The 16,465-nt window shown below is 39.7% G+C and overlaps 1 long non-coding RNA gene across 1 annotated transcript in view; it reads right to left on the bottom strand.

Moving 5' to 3' along the window:
* Positions 1 to 224: 224 nt before the first annotated feature.
* The window catches only part of LOC132513559 (uncharacterized), a 172,581-nt gene continuing 156,340 nt past the window's right edge, over positions 225 to 16,465 (bottom strand). Inside the window, exon 6 of the long non-coding RNA XR_009538502.1 lies at positions 225 to 335. This is a non-coding gene — a long non-coding RNA (uncharacterized LOC132513559). The remainder of the gene's footprint in view (positions 336 to 16,465) is intronic.

Genomic DNA, 16,465 nt, shown 5'->3' with positions numbered 1-16,465 from the left:
CAGTCTACTGGCTAGACCTGAATCGCTTTTCTTTTGAAATCCACGAAGTTCAAATCTGCTCTAATTCTCTACTATTTCTTTTTGGTAGGATGTAATAAATACATGAACCTTTCCCTTCTGACATTAGAAGCAGCACTTGTCAGCTCCGGTTAAGAGCTCAGCAATCTCTGAGACCCCCTGGTCTTCAAAGGACACTGGTCAATTTTTCTCAAGAATAGTCTCACCTCACTTTCCTTTGGTGACAGTATCCACTGTCATAATCCCGTTGTTGCCTCCAACTGTGAGAATATAGCTTTACAGAATTTTCTTAAATATCAACTAGAACCAAGACTTCCCTGTAGAGAGACAAGTTAAAAGAAAAAGTAATTCAGCAATATAAAAGAAATACAGCAGTATGAAATATAAACAGCATTACAGATGTAATACAGCATATAAAAATTTAAAGCATAAAAATCAGGGAGAAGAAAATTATCATAATGGCAATTATTGATATACCATAATTTCAACTTCCCTATTGTTGGACACATCAATATTTCCAATTTTCCTATATAAATAACATGGAAACAAGCATCTTTATGCACAAAAAGTTCTCTCCTGATCTGATTCTGTCTTTTTGATAGATTCCCAGAAATGTAACTATTAAGTCAAAGAACATGAGTTCTTTTAAGCTTTTTGATATATTGCCAAATTCCCACCATTCTTCCCAGCACTGCATGAGAGTTCTGCTTCATTGAACCCTCACAAGCTTCGGCATTATTTTTTTTAAACTTTTGGTAATTTGAAAAATTTTAAAAATCTTTCTTTAGCTTATAATTCAATAAAGTTGAGTGTTTTCCATATTTTTATGGGTGGGGGATGGATTGGACCTTGAAAGACAAGAGAGATTTAGGTGGGCCGGGAATAGACAATTGGACCTTACAGATGAGAAGAATTGCATTTTAAAAAACTCTTAAAAGTGACTCTTTTGTATCCAGATGAATCTTTTTCTTCAAAGATAATTTTGTATTCTCCATGATTTTCTCAAAGATGGAAGAATTGTTATATGCTGTCTCATGTAGATTTCAAATATACCATAAACAAGACTTTATAACAATTAAATCTTTTTCAACCTCCCTCAGATGTCTATGTAAAATATTTCTGTTCAATTTTATCCCTTGTGTTCTGAAAAGGTGGCCCATATTTATGGCATCTGATGGGTTCTACATAGCTTAATTATGAAAGAGGATGAAATTTAAATTTTCGTAAGTTGGTGCCAATTAAACTATGTAAATGAATGTTTCCTGCGGTTTCTGTTGTTGACTTCATTTCTTTTAATTTTTTTTCACTAACTAGCTCTCTGTGTACTTACGGTGAAGGTGTCGCACAGGGTGTGTTGATAAAATAAACATTTGGCTCTCTTCCCTACTACCTTTTGAGACATCTGGGGAATACACTTTTGCCCCAGAAATTAAATGAACATGTCAACTGAGCCACTTGTCATATTATCCCTCTGTTCCCGGACTTGCCAATTTTTAATTGTTAAGGTCTCTGGGGAAATGATTCATTTAGTCTGTATCTTAGCCACCAGTCTCAGCCAGCTGGGGTTTTTCCCCCTAATGTGTTTTCCTCCCTTATTTAAGTTTAATAAACTTGATTTGAATTAGAAAAGAGATTCTTTGATTAGAGGTATTTGTGTCAGGAGAATGTCTACGTCCTACATGCAACATCTGCTTCACTGCCTCCTAGGAAGATAGACATTTGTGTTCCAACTTCTATTGGTCATTGAACTAGTTTACTAATGAAAGTGCTGTGACATCAGGTTTAGAATTTATAGATCAGGGAAATGATTTTACAAACAGTGTGCCCATCTGTACTGAATGTTCACATCGTTATAAACCATCTTTTAAAAAAGTACATTTAATTAAGCATCTCAGTTTCTTCATTTACTGTTACTTCCTATTTCCATACTAATGCATACATTTTGAATTACTATCTTAGCTGAATATGCCTGTTTTATTTCTTCCCTTAGTACAAAATAATCTGTTCGGTCCCAAAGGCCAGTAGCATCCACATAATGTTAGAAAAAGGGTTTGCCCAACGAAAGAGCTGTTTATTGTACTACGGTAAATTAATTTAACTATTCTGGGCCTTGGTTTCCTCATCAGTAAGACAGAAATCTGCAATAGATAGTCTTACAGCTGAGCCCTCGTAGAGCATGCAGTTCATCCCTTTCTTTACCAATGAGACAACTGTTGACAAACCTTCCACAGACCCAGGACATGTACTCAGATTTCTTGACTTGAGGTCCAGGGTTTCAGGGCTTATTTCTAATACTTCACTCTGACAGAAACTGAGTGAATTTAACCCATTTCATCTAAATGGGGTGATAGAGGTGACGGGGTGATTGATGGGGAAGAACTTTCCAGGCAGAGAAACTGTCATGAAAAGAGGCCTGAAATTAGGAAAGACTTATTGGCTTATTTGAAGAACTAGAAGAAAACCAACGTGAGTACGGAGAGTGAGGAGGATAGACTGAGAGATGGGGCCGGAGAGGTGGCCAGGAGCCACGTCAGACATGACCGTTTGGTCATGTTAATTTGTTTGGGTCTTTTTCAAAAGAGATGAGAAGCCATTGAAAGGTTTCACGTAGGAAAGTGTCACGATGTGGGATTTGCTACATCTAAGCTTCATCGGGGCTTTAGGTCCAATATTTAATCTCTAGTACATACAACACTGTCTGGCACATAGTAGGCCCTCAAAACTTGGAGGAATGAATAAAAGAACGGAATAATAAGTGTATTTGTAATGTGCAGAAGAGACAGAAGCACGGGAGGGGCTGTTACGGTGGTTTGGTAGTATTCCAGCCAGAGGTGTGTCAGTCTGTGGTGGATGCATTGGGGATGGAAAGAAGCAGATACGTTGGATATCCTGTGCTTAGAACCATCAGGACTTGGTCAGAGTGCGGGAGGTGCTGAGCAGGAGTCCAAGTTTTCTAGCTTAGGCAAGGGGGTGGCCAGAAGTAGCATTTACTGAAATGGGGAAGAAAGGTGGGGTAGATTTCAGAAAGGACCAAGGGCTTGATCTTGAACATGATACATACATCTGGGATGCCAGGGAGAAGATATCCAAGTTGAAGTATACGGTTATCAACTGGATGTATCAGACTGGTGGTTAGAAAGAAGATTTTGGCTAGAGATGTAAATTTGGACATTGTCTGCAAGTAGATATTTTAGTTTTTTACCTTATTCTATTTTTTTAAAATGTTTATTGGAGTATAGTTGATTTACAATGTTGTGTTTCAGGTGAACAGCACAGTGAATCAGTTATACATATACATATATTCATTGTTTTTTAGACTCTTTTCCCATATAGGTCATTACAGAGTATTGAGTAGAGTTCCCTGTGCTATACAGTAGGTTCTTATTAGTTATCTACTTTATATACAGTAGTGTGTATATGTCAATCCCAATCTTCCAATTTATCCCTTTCCCCCTGGTAACCATAAGATCGATTTCTACATCTGTAACTCTGTTTTGTAAATAAGTTCATTTGTACCATATTTTTAGATTCCACATACAAGTGATATCATACACTATTTTGTCCTTCTTTGACTTACTCAGTATGACAATCTCTAGGTCCATCCATGTTGCTGCAAATGGCATTATTTCGTTCTTTTTTTATAGCTGAATAATATTCCATTGTATATAGGTACCACATTTTGTTCTTTTAAATAAACTATAGGCAAGTAGTTAGAAAAGAAGCAGAACCTAGGCCTTAGGAAATTGACCTTTAGAGTTCTGGTAGAAAGGAAGGGCCAGCAAAGGAGCTAGAAGAGCAGAGTCCAATGAATGAAGAGGCAAAATCAGAAAAACAAGGCATCATGGAAGTAAACGAGTATTTCAGGAAGGAGGAGAAGGGGCTAACAGCATGGAATTCCCCAGAGAGGACTAAATGATAATAGTGTTAAGCTATGTATTAGATTGAGTCATGTGAAATTGCTATTTTTGTAGTTAAAAAGTGATCAAGTATTGATAATTTTGTATGCTTTAATGTAATACATAGTTTGCTTGAAAGGTATATATTTCAGGGGAACATCTCTTCCATTAGGTGAGGAATGTCTGTTACCACAATCCTAACCCACGCCCCACCACCAACTTGTCTTTGTTTACCTAACTTCTCTCAGTAAATTTGTATGTACTTGGCTTTTATTCTAAAGCTGGGGGAAACCACTGAAGGATTTTAAGCAGGGAGTGACAGATCTGATGAGGTTTTGTTTCTTTGGCCTGTAAACTAGGGGACCTATGTCTGTTTTCCCCCACAGCTCTTTGCCCAGCAAGTGGGTCGTAGCAGGAGTTTGCTTTTTATATCCCAGAGAGGTTCCTTCCTGAACATGCAGCACAAATCTCAGTCTGAAAGTATTTCCCCTAATATTTTAAAATATTATGGGCGTCGAAGTCTCACCATACAAATGATATGGCCTTTTCGGTTTACCTGTCATGGCTTTTGTTATCCAAATGGTGGCGTTTGGCATCTCAGTGTAGAAATGTCCTGAGTTACAGAGTCAAGGCTGGTTCACTTTGATGTCAACACAGACCCAGAATGAGGAGTTTGGAATCCTGGCATCTATTGCGGCATCATGAACTAGTTCATGTAACCTCTGAAGGCTTAAGTTTCTTTACTTTTTCTCCCTATTTTCATTATTTTAAAATAACTAGATTGAATGATTTCTTTTAGTTTTCTTTTAGCTTTCACAGTTGATGCTTCTATTAGTGATGTAGTAGTTAGAATATGACGGTTCCGTTCATATATTTGTATTTTGTCTTAGCAAGTTGTAAGGTAGCTACTCACTGGCCAGGACCTGAAGCCAGTGTTGACATGCTTTGTTTATCCCACCAAAAATATATTTTTAAACATCTTTATTGGAGTATAATTACTTTATAATGGTGTGTTAGTTTCTGCTGTATAATGAAGTGAATGAGCTATACGTATACATATATCCCCGTATCTCCTCCCTCTTGTGTCTCCCTCCCTCCCACCCTCCCTATCCCACCCCTCTAGGTGGTCACAAAGCACCAAGCTGATCTCCCTGTGCTATGCGGCTGCTTCCCACTAGCTATCTGTTTTACGTTTGGTAGTGTATATATGTCCATGCCTCTCTCTCACTTCGTCCCAGCTTACCCTTCCCCCTCCCCATGTCCTCAAGTCCATTCTCTACGTCTGCATCTTTATTCCTCTCCTGCCCGTAAGTTCTTCAGAACCATTTTTTTTGGTAGATTCCATATATATGTGTTAGCATACGGTATGTGTTTTTCTCTTTCTGACTTACTTCACTCTGTATGACAGACTCTAGGTCCATCCACCTCACTACAAATAACTCAATTTCGTTTCTTTTTATGGCTGAGTAATATTCCGTTGTATATATGTGCCACATCTTCTTTATCCATTCATCTGTTGATGGACACTTAGGTTGCTTCCATGTCCTGGCTATTGTAAATAGAGATGCAATGAACATTGTGGTACATGACTCTTTTTGAATTATGGTTTTCTCAGGGTATATGCCCAGTAGTGGGATTGCTGGGTCGTATGGGAGTTCTATTTTTAGTTTTTTAAGGAACCTCCATACTGTTCTACATAGTGACTGTATCAATTTACATTCCCACCAACAGTGCAAGAGGGTTCCCTTTTCTCCACACCCTGTCCAGCATTTATTGTTTGTAGACTTTTTGATGATGGCCAGTCTGACTGGTGTGAGGTGATAGCTCATTGTAGTTTTGATTTGCATTTCTCTAGTGATGAATGATGTTGAGCATCCTTTCATGTGTTTGTTGGCAATCTGTATATCTTCTTTGGAGAAATGTCTGTTTAGGTCTTCTGCCCATTTTTGGATTGGGTTGTTTGTTTTTTTGATATTGAGCGGCATGAGCTGCTTGTAAATTTTGGAGATTAATCCTTTGTCAGTTGCTTCATTTGCAAATATTTTCTCCCATTCTGAGGGTTGTCATTTTGTCTTATTTATGGTTTCCTTTGAAGTTTCATTAGGTCCCATTTGTTTATTTTTGTTTTTATTTCCCTTTCTCTAGGAGGTGTATCCCCCCAAAATATTTTTTAATGTGCGCCAGTTTTCTCAAATTGCAAGATCTCATGTAAAAATTTACATTTCTAGTCTCTCTTAAAAAACGAACAAACTCAAGTTATTTGGCCACTTTGGGCTGGCATTCTTACAGGGCAGCCCTCAGCTGGATCTGAGCAGCATCTGCCCCGTTAGAGTGGCAGTTCGCATTCTAGTTCATGACCCCTCACCATTCTGGGCTGTTCTTCATACCCCGAACACTTCCCACATGATTTTCCCAGTCCTTGTAGCTATTTGAGTTCGATTGGCCTGGGATGACCCAAGCTGGAAAACATGGCAGTGGTGAAACTTCAGTGTGATGTGAACCCTTTACGGGTGTGCAGCTCAGTTTCTCATTTCTTTTTGCTGGGACTTCGGTAGTCAGGTACACTTGGTCAAAGTATTGCCTAAAACTAGACAGGCAGATTAAGGGAGCAGGACTTTGCTGTGTTTAGTGATGGTTTTCACACAAATGCCTCTGAGCGGTGTCGCTCCACCCTGGCTACCCATTAGAGTCATCTGGGGAGCATTGAAAAAAAAAATACCTCCTTCCAAGTTTCACCCCAGAGCAATTAGATCAGAATCTCTGGAGGAGAGGCCCAAGCATTAGTATTTTTTTAAAACTCAGATGTTCTAATTTGCATCCAGGGTTGAGAAACACTGCCGTAGAAGCTGTGAATCCAGCCGCAAGGACTGGCATCATCAGCCTAGAGAAATCCTCAGAAGGTCTGGGGAGTTATTTGTGGCTGCTGTTCAGTCTCTATGGAGTCACTAAAAACCATGTGTAAGAATAGCCTCCCTCCTCAGAAGCTGCCCATCTGTCTGGGGTTTCCGTCACACCTGGTGGCATTCATTAGATGCTTCCAGCATGGGTCACTCAGCCACTGCTGTCTCCCTCGCTTAGGCAAGTATGTAGGGTGGAATGAGGGTGGGAAGAGGCCTAAATGGAGTGGTGAGCTGAATAAGGGAAGGGAGAGGTGGGATTGTTGTGTTTTACTGATCTAAATGACAATCTGCCTATTATGGAAAAATGTGGTTTCAGTATCTTAGCTTTTAAGATGATTGATGAAAGTGCAAAAACAACCTGGTGGTAAAGCAAAGATGAAAACATAACTTAAGAAGATGCTTCCGGGAATTCCCTGGGGGTCCAGTGGTTAGGACTGAGCTTCCAGTGCTGGGGACCCAGGTTCAACCCCTGGTTGGGGAACTAAAATCCCACCTGCCATGCAGCCAAGAAAAAAAAAAAAAAAAAGGTGCTTCCATTTGAAGTGTTTCCTTTCCAGTGACCCCATTTGGGCTACTTGAATCTGGAAAGTCTGAAAAACGACTTCTTTCTCTGAGTATTGTTAAAGAATTAGAAGACTAGGGGAAAAGTGCAAAGTAATGCCAGAGCAATCATTGTTTCCAGAGTTCCCATACAGAAATTATTTTTCCAAAGGACCCAGGATGATAGGGTGAGAAGAAGTACTTGAAACAATAGCTACTCAATGACATTCTCCTTGTCTGCCCCACCAGTAATGTCAGAACAATAGGCTTTGAATCCGAGCCTAATATGGAATTGAAAAATTGCAGACTTAAGGTTTATGATGAACACAACCCAGCTGGAGCATTCACTGAACAATGGCAGGAAGGTTTGGTGGAGCCAATCCGGCCGGCTGTGGTCCTGCCACAAGGGAACGATGGGTTTTAAAGGACACAGCCTAATTTCTCTCTGCAGCTGGGTGTCATTGACTAATGAAAATATATTGGCACGCTGCTCACGGGTTATTGTTCCATGTAACTTCACCTCTTGGCTGGGGATTTGTAAGCAGGCCATGATTGAAAGTGATATGACTGGGCTCCGTTATTAAAATATTCCAAATACAGCCTGCCCTATTTATTGGAAACAAAGTTTGACAAGATTATGTTGATACGAGGAGCAGATAATGAAACATCACCGTGCATAGGCACTGCCAGCGTCAACTGGGCAGAATTACAGTCCTTAACTATTTATACAGGAAAATGAAATGCAACTATTAATACTTCCAGGAAGTGATACAGTGTGAGAGGAGAAAGAGACATGAGGAATAGGACCCTGGGCTACTTGTAACAGGCCAATTTATCATTTTTATAAAATGGCTGCATGTCTCATTTGCAGGAAGTCTTCAAAGAATGGGAAAAAGCATAACCACCTCTAAACCTCTAAAAATTAGGCATGTTTAAACAGAAGTGTCTAAAAACCTGATGACTAAATTTAGGTTTAAGAAGGACTTCATTTTTAGGAGGGTTATATCTTTTGGACTGATTTAAGCTCTAGCCCATTTGTTTAGTCATTTAAAAAGGACACTTCGCTTGGATAATGTAATTTTGTTTTACTTTGGTATTATTTGGGGGAGAAATCTCTAAGAGGCACTGAAGGCAAATGTTCAGACAGGCATATTCACCGTAAAAAGCAATAAGAAAGGCATTAGTCTAAGGATCAGGTCTGGTTTTAATCCAAGGTTTGCCTCTAGTTGGACTTGTGGGAAAGTTGCTTTCTCATTCCAGGCCTAACCTCCGCACTTCTGGGGTGTATGCTTTCTGTGTGTATTTATATATATTTGGGTGGGGAGGAGGATTTGATAATACCCTAATTTTCCTCCAAGTGTTTTAGGAATGCACGTCTTATAGTCAGCAATTTTACCCATTTCCAAAACCTGATTTCTTACCAAGTTTACACCCACTCGAGGAACTAGCAAGGAGGGCTCTCAAGAGCCAGAACTTGGCTGCACTCTGCGGCCTTTGGCTTCTGCCCATCCCAGCCCTCACTCTTGAGTTCTCCCCGCCTCTCACGTTAGCGCTTCCCTCACTCTGCCACGTAGGCCTCATGCTCTTCAGGTTCTCTGCCCCTCTTTTCTCCATCTGCCCCTTAGTCTCTTCATTCTCTGCCCATTAGTAACCCCCTCTCTGGGGTGGGCAGCCCAGGAGTGCTTTTTGCAGGCTGGAGGTCTCCCTCCGTGCTCTTGAGAGTTACTGGTTGATGGAGCGAAGTCAACTGTACTTTCCTTAGAACGCTGCTCTGAAAGCAAAATGAAAACCATTGCACTGAAATTTAGCAGAAGCCTTCAAAAGGCTATTAAAAGCATCACATTCAGTACAAAATGCCCTGAACTATATATAGTCATAAGAAACACATTTTGTATAAATCAATACATTTGATTAATCAGTCATTTGGCAAACTGCTCATTTGCTGAACCAGTTTTCAATGAATTGCGCTAGAGTGAAAACCGCACTCTTCGTTTTGCTTTCCCCTTTCCTTTTTCCATCTTCCAACAGGCTCCTTTTTTTTTAAATCGTCCTCAGTCAACATTTAGTCTGTTGATGACTTCTGGTATTGAACTGAATAAAGTAATTGGCAGGGATGTGTCAAAGATGGAAAAGGAACAGAGTTTAATTGCAGAGGTTTCCGAACTATGTTCCAGGCATAGTTTTCCAAGGCCTTTTCAAGAGTTTGGTTTGAGGGCAAAGTTGGATTCAAGAGCGGTCTGAGGTTGCAGGGGAAGTTATTAAAAACTGTTAACCACTTGCAATTACTTTTCTGAGTCAGGATTTTGTCAGTACTATACCGTGTAATAAAATAAAGAAAAATTGGATGCCGAGACCGATTTGTTGGCATCCATAATCCCCAGTTTCAGAATTTTCAAAAATCTCATTTTTGTCTTTGATTGATGTTGTAAGTAAATGTGGCACAAAATACCCATAAATAATCTTATACTAATGCAGCCTTTATCAGTTACATATATTGAGGTTACATAAGATTTCGTTCAGAGGAAAAACGGTTCCATTGTTTAAAAATGCTTGAAAACCATTGATAACATAGAGAACTCTGGCCTGGGAAAATTAAGACTCTGTTTCACATCCATACTCCACCAGTGATGCGCTCAGTGACGCTGAGAAAATCATTTAAAACTTTTGGGCTTTAGTTTAAATCTATGAAGAGAAAACTGAATTCCTATCTTTTTGAGAGAGCAAGAAAACAAACAAAAATAACCTATGTGAGGATTAAGAATCCCGGGAGATAGCTGAATGTTTAAAAAGTTTGGTGCAAAGACATGTCTAGTTTGTGACAAATGTGGAGGAATAATCTTTTGACTGTCTCAGATTTACCTCCTGCAGCGGCACGGTCCTCACCAGCTCTTTATCTTAGCCAATGGCCCTGCTTGCTGTATTGCTCAGAAAAATAAAGAGGCCAGTGCAGAAAATTCATGGTTACCCAAGGCTGCCGTTGTACGGTATATTCTCTTCCTATCTGCAAGGACCTTGAAGTTGACTTTCACTAGATGCTGGACATAACCTGGTAAGATTTTCACACATCCCAGGTTTGTAAATACCTCTCATCTATAGCACGCACTTTTCCTAGGAAAATTCGGACTCCTCATGAGAGTGACTGCTTGAGCCATCTTGAGCAGAAAATAACAGCTCCATAAGCATTCACATACCTCCGCAGCCTACCGGTACTTGCTCAGTAAGCAGCCTTGATTTCAAATTCCTGCCTTCTACAAATTATGTTACTACGTATTATCTCGGTCCTGCAGAAGCATTCTAGAAGTGTCGAAACCTTCGATACTAAATCCTAGACTGCAGAGGGTCTTCTGGGTAGGCAGTACCACTTGGTGTTGAAGGCTCAGACTCCAGATTTTGAAAGACTCCAAGCTGAAGGCCAGCTTTCCCGCCTACTGCCGAGGTATCCGTGGGCAAGCTAGTGGACCTCAGGTGGGAATGGTAAAGTTCTAGGTCCAAAATAAGATTCTAGCTAAATAGCTAAAATCTATAGGCTGAATAACTGATACGTTAAATAACAGTGTTTTTCAAGTGACCAATTAGCCTAACCTACTAAATTCATCCACTTACCTAAAACTTATGTCCCTGTATTAAATCTTTATAAAGCTCACTGCATTTAATACTGAATGGATGGTCCTAACAGCTTTGGGAGATTTCTGTGAGTTTTTTTACTTGACTAGTTCTCATTTTGTCTTTGTAGCAGCATTTTAAAGAATAGTCAATTTGTTGCAAACTAAGACTGATACAATGGTTTGATATTTTTACAAATATAGTTAATAATCAGAAAAGTACTTTTCATTATACAGCATTTCAGAAGTTCAAGTGGGACGTTTTCTCTCAGTTTCTATCGAATTCCTTGGATCCTCTGGTGTGCCATTTTCTCTTTCAACCCTCTTCTAGCATTTTTAGGATTTTTTTTTTCCATCCAATTTTCAAGTAGCAGATCAAGTTGTATTTGGACTTGTGGAGAGCAGATATTTGGCCAATTGATTTTCAGTGCATTGGGCTCCTTCTGTTAAGCTCCACAAATATTTCTCGAGTGCCTATGATGTGCTGACCTTGGCTCTGGTTATCCTGTGAGGACAGGACAGACAGGGTCCTGCTCTTGAATTTTCCATTCTAGTGGAGGAGAGCAATGATAAACAAAAGATGATAACTGTTATGAAGAAAATAGAACAGGTTGTCAGAATAGACAGTGCTACCGTGCTGACGCTGGAGAAAACTTCTAGAAGGTGAGGATGTTGAGCTCAGGAGATTGCCTTCGTTGGGAGGGGTAGTTCTGAACCACTGGCCAGGAAGAGATTGATGGGGTAATAGGAGAACCTAAAGTAGTGGCCAAAGACAATATTGACTTGCTTTGTTATTGTGGTTGAGGTGTGTGCAGCCTAAATGCATCTTCTTTCATTGTAGAATGCTTAGTTTACCATATGACCATTCACATTGACTGGGTATCTGTGGTTGTGTTATTTTTCCCTCTTGTGCCCTATAAATATTGCCTGTAGTCAGGAACACAGCAGCACTAGGGGAACAAAAGATATATGTATATACAAAACAATCAATCAAGCTGGACAGTTTTGGCAAAAGGTTTCCAGAATACACTTTCATTGATACAGTTTTAAACTGCTGTAGCAGCGTTTTAGTGCCTGATTAATGGGTTCATTTACTTCAAAGCCTGCTTCAGACCATAACCTCTTTGAAAAAAAAAAATTGAAAAGAAGCTTCAGAGCAGCTCGTCAGCATTTCATTTACAAAACTTTCTTGTACTAATCTTCACTCTAAAACGTCAGTGGCTACTGATGATATAGGGACTTAAATAGGAAAAAGCCTTTTATTTCAGTGCAAGATACATATATCCTGCCTGCAGAATAAAATGAAAAAGGAGAGAGAAAACATACCCTGAGAGTCACTTGGAAAATATAGGTGGGGGATGACGTGGAATCACGTCTGCTCCTCAGGGTAAAACTTGGCTTCCAAATAAATCACAAGAAGGCTGAAGAGTCACGTGGGAGTTGATGAGATGGAGCATTAAGTCAGCGTCTCCAGAGAAGGTCAATGAAGCTTTGGTGCTGTTTGAGGGTCTTTGAGGGATTTTAATAGCACCACCTGTAAGCTTTATCTCAGCAGGTTGGAAACCTGCCTGAACATCTGTGTCACCTGGGAAGCTTGTTAAAAACAGATTTTTGGGCCCTATCTCAGATCAATGGGTCACAGCCTCCAGAGTAGGGACAATAAAGACATAAATACTTTCCAGGTGATTCTGATGCAGTGGGAATACAGCCTTATATTTAGAAATTGTCATTGCACATTAAGAGACAAAACCAAATCCTTACCAGAAAATTCTAGAAGAATAGTTTGCAAATTGTGTTTTCACAGAAAGATAACAGGGGTCAGCTGAGCTGCTAGCAGTGAGGGTGGGCATAGTAAGAGGCCAAACAGCAAGGGCTCTGAAGCCCCTGGCCTTGCTTCAACAGAACAATTCCATTTTTATATGTCTTAAACTGTATTTTTAAAAATGTTGAATTATTCTGATCTTGTACGTAATAGTATTAAGGTAATATGCACTCAGGCAAGTTGTGTGTAAGACAGACGGTAGCAGAAGAGCTGGGGGCTATTGTAAAGCGAGGCCCGACAAAGAGATTTCAGGCTGGATTGAAGTCCTAGCAAACAGAAGTGTTGCGGTTTCTCATTTTCACATCACTGTTTTCCCTCCAGTTGTCCAAAGCCCTGCTCTCTGCTGGGAGGGTCTGATAATTAAACTAAGCTCTTGACAGGGCAATTGTCCACATGGATGGGTCCAAAAAAATTCTTGGGATACAGGCATTATGCACTCCTGGCTAGGTCATCAATGAATGACGTGCAGGCTGCTGCTCATGGGAGGTCCTTGCTGCTTGGCAAAAAGCAGGATAATGATTATTAGCTCCTTGGTGTAGGGGTGAAGTGGGGGGTTCTCCTGTACCTTGTTGGAGAGTTTTGGGGGCTGGCTTAGCTTCCTTATGGCTCCCTTGTTCTGGCAATGGGTGGTTCTTGCTTGACCAGAGGCCGTGATATTTCTCCAGTGCTGGCTCAGCTCCTTCCTTTGCAGTGACTTGAAGAGTCCAGTCCTCTCACCCCTTTCCCAACCAGCCTGGGTAATGTTTCCCTCTTTTTCTCCTTTGCCTGGGCAGCCCTTGTCTTATCTTCAGAATGAACAATCTGGCCTCTTCTCCATTCTCTATTGACTAAGGCATAAACTTGATGTTTTGTTTCTTCAAGGTTTGCCTTTTGACTTTTAAATTTTTTTATTGTAGTATAGTTGATTTACAATGTTGTACCGATCTCTGTACAGCAGTGACTCAATTATACACATATAGGCATTTGTTTTCATATTCTTTTCCATTATGGTTTATCACAGGATATTGAATTTAGTTCCCTGTGCTGTACAGTAGGGCCTTGTTTTTTTATCCATCCTGCATATAATAGTTTACATCCGCTAAGCCCACACTCCCAGTCCTTCCCTCCCCCCATCTCCCTTGGCACAAGGTTAGCCTTCTGAATTCCAAAATTCCAAGCTCTTGCTTATCAAACATTTTGAATTTCAAGACAATGTCTCTGTCATGAGTTTCAAAACCAAAAATGTGGCTGAATTCCCTGCATTTGACTGTGTTCGATCTCCCCAAAGCCTCAGTGGCCATGGTATATTTTTATTGGGTGGAGGGGTAGGGAGTGATGATTAAGTAAAAAAATAAATAAAATAAAGCAATTTCTTAGAATGAACGACCTATTGGTTTGGTTTTTTCATCAAAATATTACCCTATTGGGGGCTTCCCTGGTGGCGCAGTGGTTGAGAGTCCGCCTGCCGACGCAGGGGACACGGGTTTGTGCCCCGGTCCGGGAAGATCCCACATGCCGCGGAGCGGCTGGGCCCGTGGGCCGTGGCTGCTGAGCCTGCGCGTCCGGAGCCTGTGCTCCGCAACGGGAGAGGCCGCAACAGTGAGAGGCCCGCGTACCGCAAAAAAAAGAAAAAAGAAGAAAAAAGAAAAAATTACCCTATTGTGATATGGACTGCAGATTGAAGACAGAAGAAATATTTTCATAATGTAGTAATAACATTTCTTAAAGCCAGTAATAATAATAAAACTATAGAACAAATGAGAGTGCCCTGGTGTTGAGGATTTTGAAATGAAGAGACGTTTTGTGAATGAAACTTTGGATGGGTTGAACGGTAAGGCCAGAGTCATTATACCAGGTCCTGGTGTTAGACTAAGGGAGAAAGCCATGTATGAAAATTCTGGGTTGATCCAAGAATCAGAAAGAACTGTTACTTATGCGTGGACCACATGTGCAAATGCAATGATATATATACAGTATGCACATACTACAGATGGACAACATGATGGCTCTTCTCAGTCACTGACTTCTGGCTACAGTAGGAGGAAAGATAAGCAAATCTATTTTATTGTCTTGCGTCTTTATGGATAAATTTCCATCCATAGGAAAATTGTTATTTAAGTAAGGCTTTATGCCATGGTCAGAAGTATTAGCTTTAAAAATGTCTTGAGTACTTGCCAGGGAGTATAATTTTGAGTTCAGTGCCGTACAGTACCTTTTAATAGCTTGTCCAAGAGCAACAGTATCTGTAGAAGGATTATTTGAAAGACATGGAATCCATTCATTTCTCTCAGTAATTCTCAATGGGGCTGCAATCGTCATTTGGGATATAAGAATTCTTTACTGTGTGTGACTTTCCTATGCACTGTAGTATGTTAAAATCCCCAGACCTTCTTCAGCAAGTGGTGCCCACCTCCCATCATTTTAACAATTAACAGTTGCCCACCCATGGTTCCAAAGCCATACCACCCCTGGCTAGGTACCATTGCTAGAAAATCTAAAGTACACTAATTGACAGCCCAGAGAACCGAGTACCCGAATCAATTATACAGGCAACTCAATAGAATCCTAGCTAGTATTCATTTTTTTTAAAAAACATCATAGCTCTACAAAACTTTTCACTGGATATATATATTTTAAATTTTATTGAAGTATAGTTGATTTACAATGTGTTAATTTCTGCTATACAGCAAAGTGATTCAGTAATACATATATATGTTCTTTATCATATTCTTTTCCATTGTGGTTTATCACAGGATATTGAATATAGTTCCCTGTGCTATGCAGTACGACCTTGTTGTTCATCCATCCTGTATATAATAGTTTGCATCTGCCCATGTGGATATTTTTATCAGTAGAATTAATCTCTGATCTTTCTGAGACAGAATTGAGGGATATTTAGTCCTCTGGTCTCAGCAGTAGTGCTTTTTGTGAGCAAATGCTTTCTTTTTTTCCTTGTACATTCTATGAAACTTGAAATTGCATCCATATTCCTATTGGCAGTTGGCAAGCTCAGAGCCAAAAGTATCGGTCTACCTCTGGCATGAATGCCATTGTGTTCCAACCTTATTAATGGCTTCCTGTTAGTTTCCTGTGATTAGTTACCTTTTGGCTCATATGTTTTTTACTTTTAATGGGCCTTTATATTGTTACTTTACAGGAACATTTGTAAATGGCTTGAAGTCCTTTCTGGATCAAGGTAAGATAAAAATGTGTACATATATTCACCTATATAATATAGTTTATGGTGTGTGAAACGTGTGGGATGTAAATTTAAGCATATTTGTGATAGCCAAATAATTTTACTTTCTAATCACTAGCAACAGTTGGAAATTAAGGTAAAACTTAATAGAAGAGCTAAATTAGGGAATTTAATTCTTATAACAGCACAATTGTTTAATTTGCTAATGGTCATTTCTTGGCACATAAGCCTCATATATTAAAAATAGTGCAACTCCGTGCTTGGTAGGAATCTTGTCGTTCTATTGCCTCCTCTAATTATCTAAATTTGAGCAGAGTCACAAACTTAAGGGATAAAATAATTTATACTGTGGCATGTGTTTGCTAATAATGCTAGTTTATTGTTTTTACAAATTATTATTTGTATTGAAAATGAAGCGTTGGCCTCATTATTTTTAGTCACAGCTCTAGAATTTCAACAGCTGAAAAGATACACTGACTTTCCCTTGGAGGTGTTTGTAAACTATTTCT

Source organism: Lagenorhynchus albirostris, chromosome X, assembly GCF_949774975.1.
Source record: "Lagenorhynchus albirostris chromosome X, mLagAlb1.1, whole genome shotgun sequence".
NCBI lineage: Eukaryota > Metazoa > Chordata > Mammalia > Artiodactyla > Delphinidae > Lagenorhynchus > Lagenorhynchus albirostris.
This window is presented reverse-complemented; position numbering and strand designations above follow the sequence as displayed.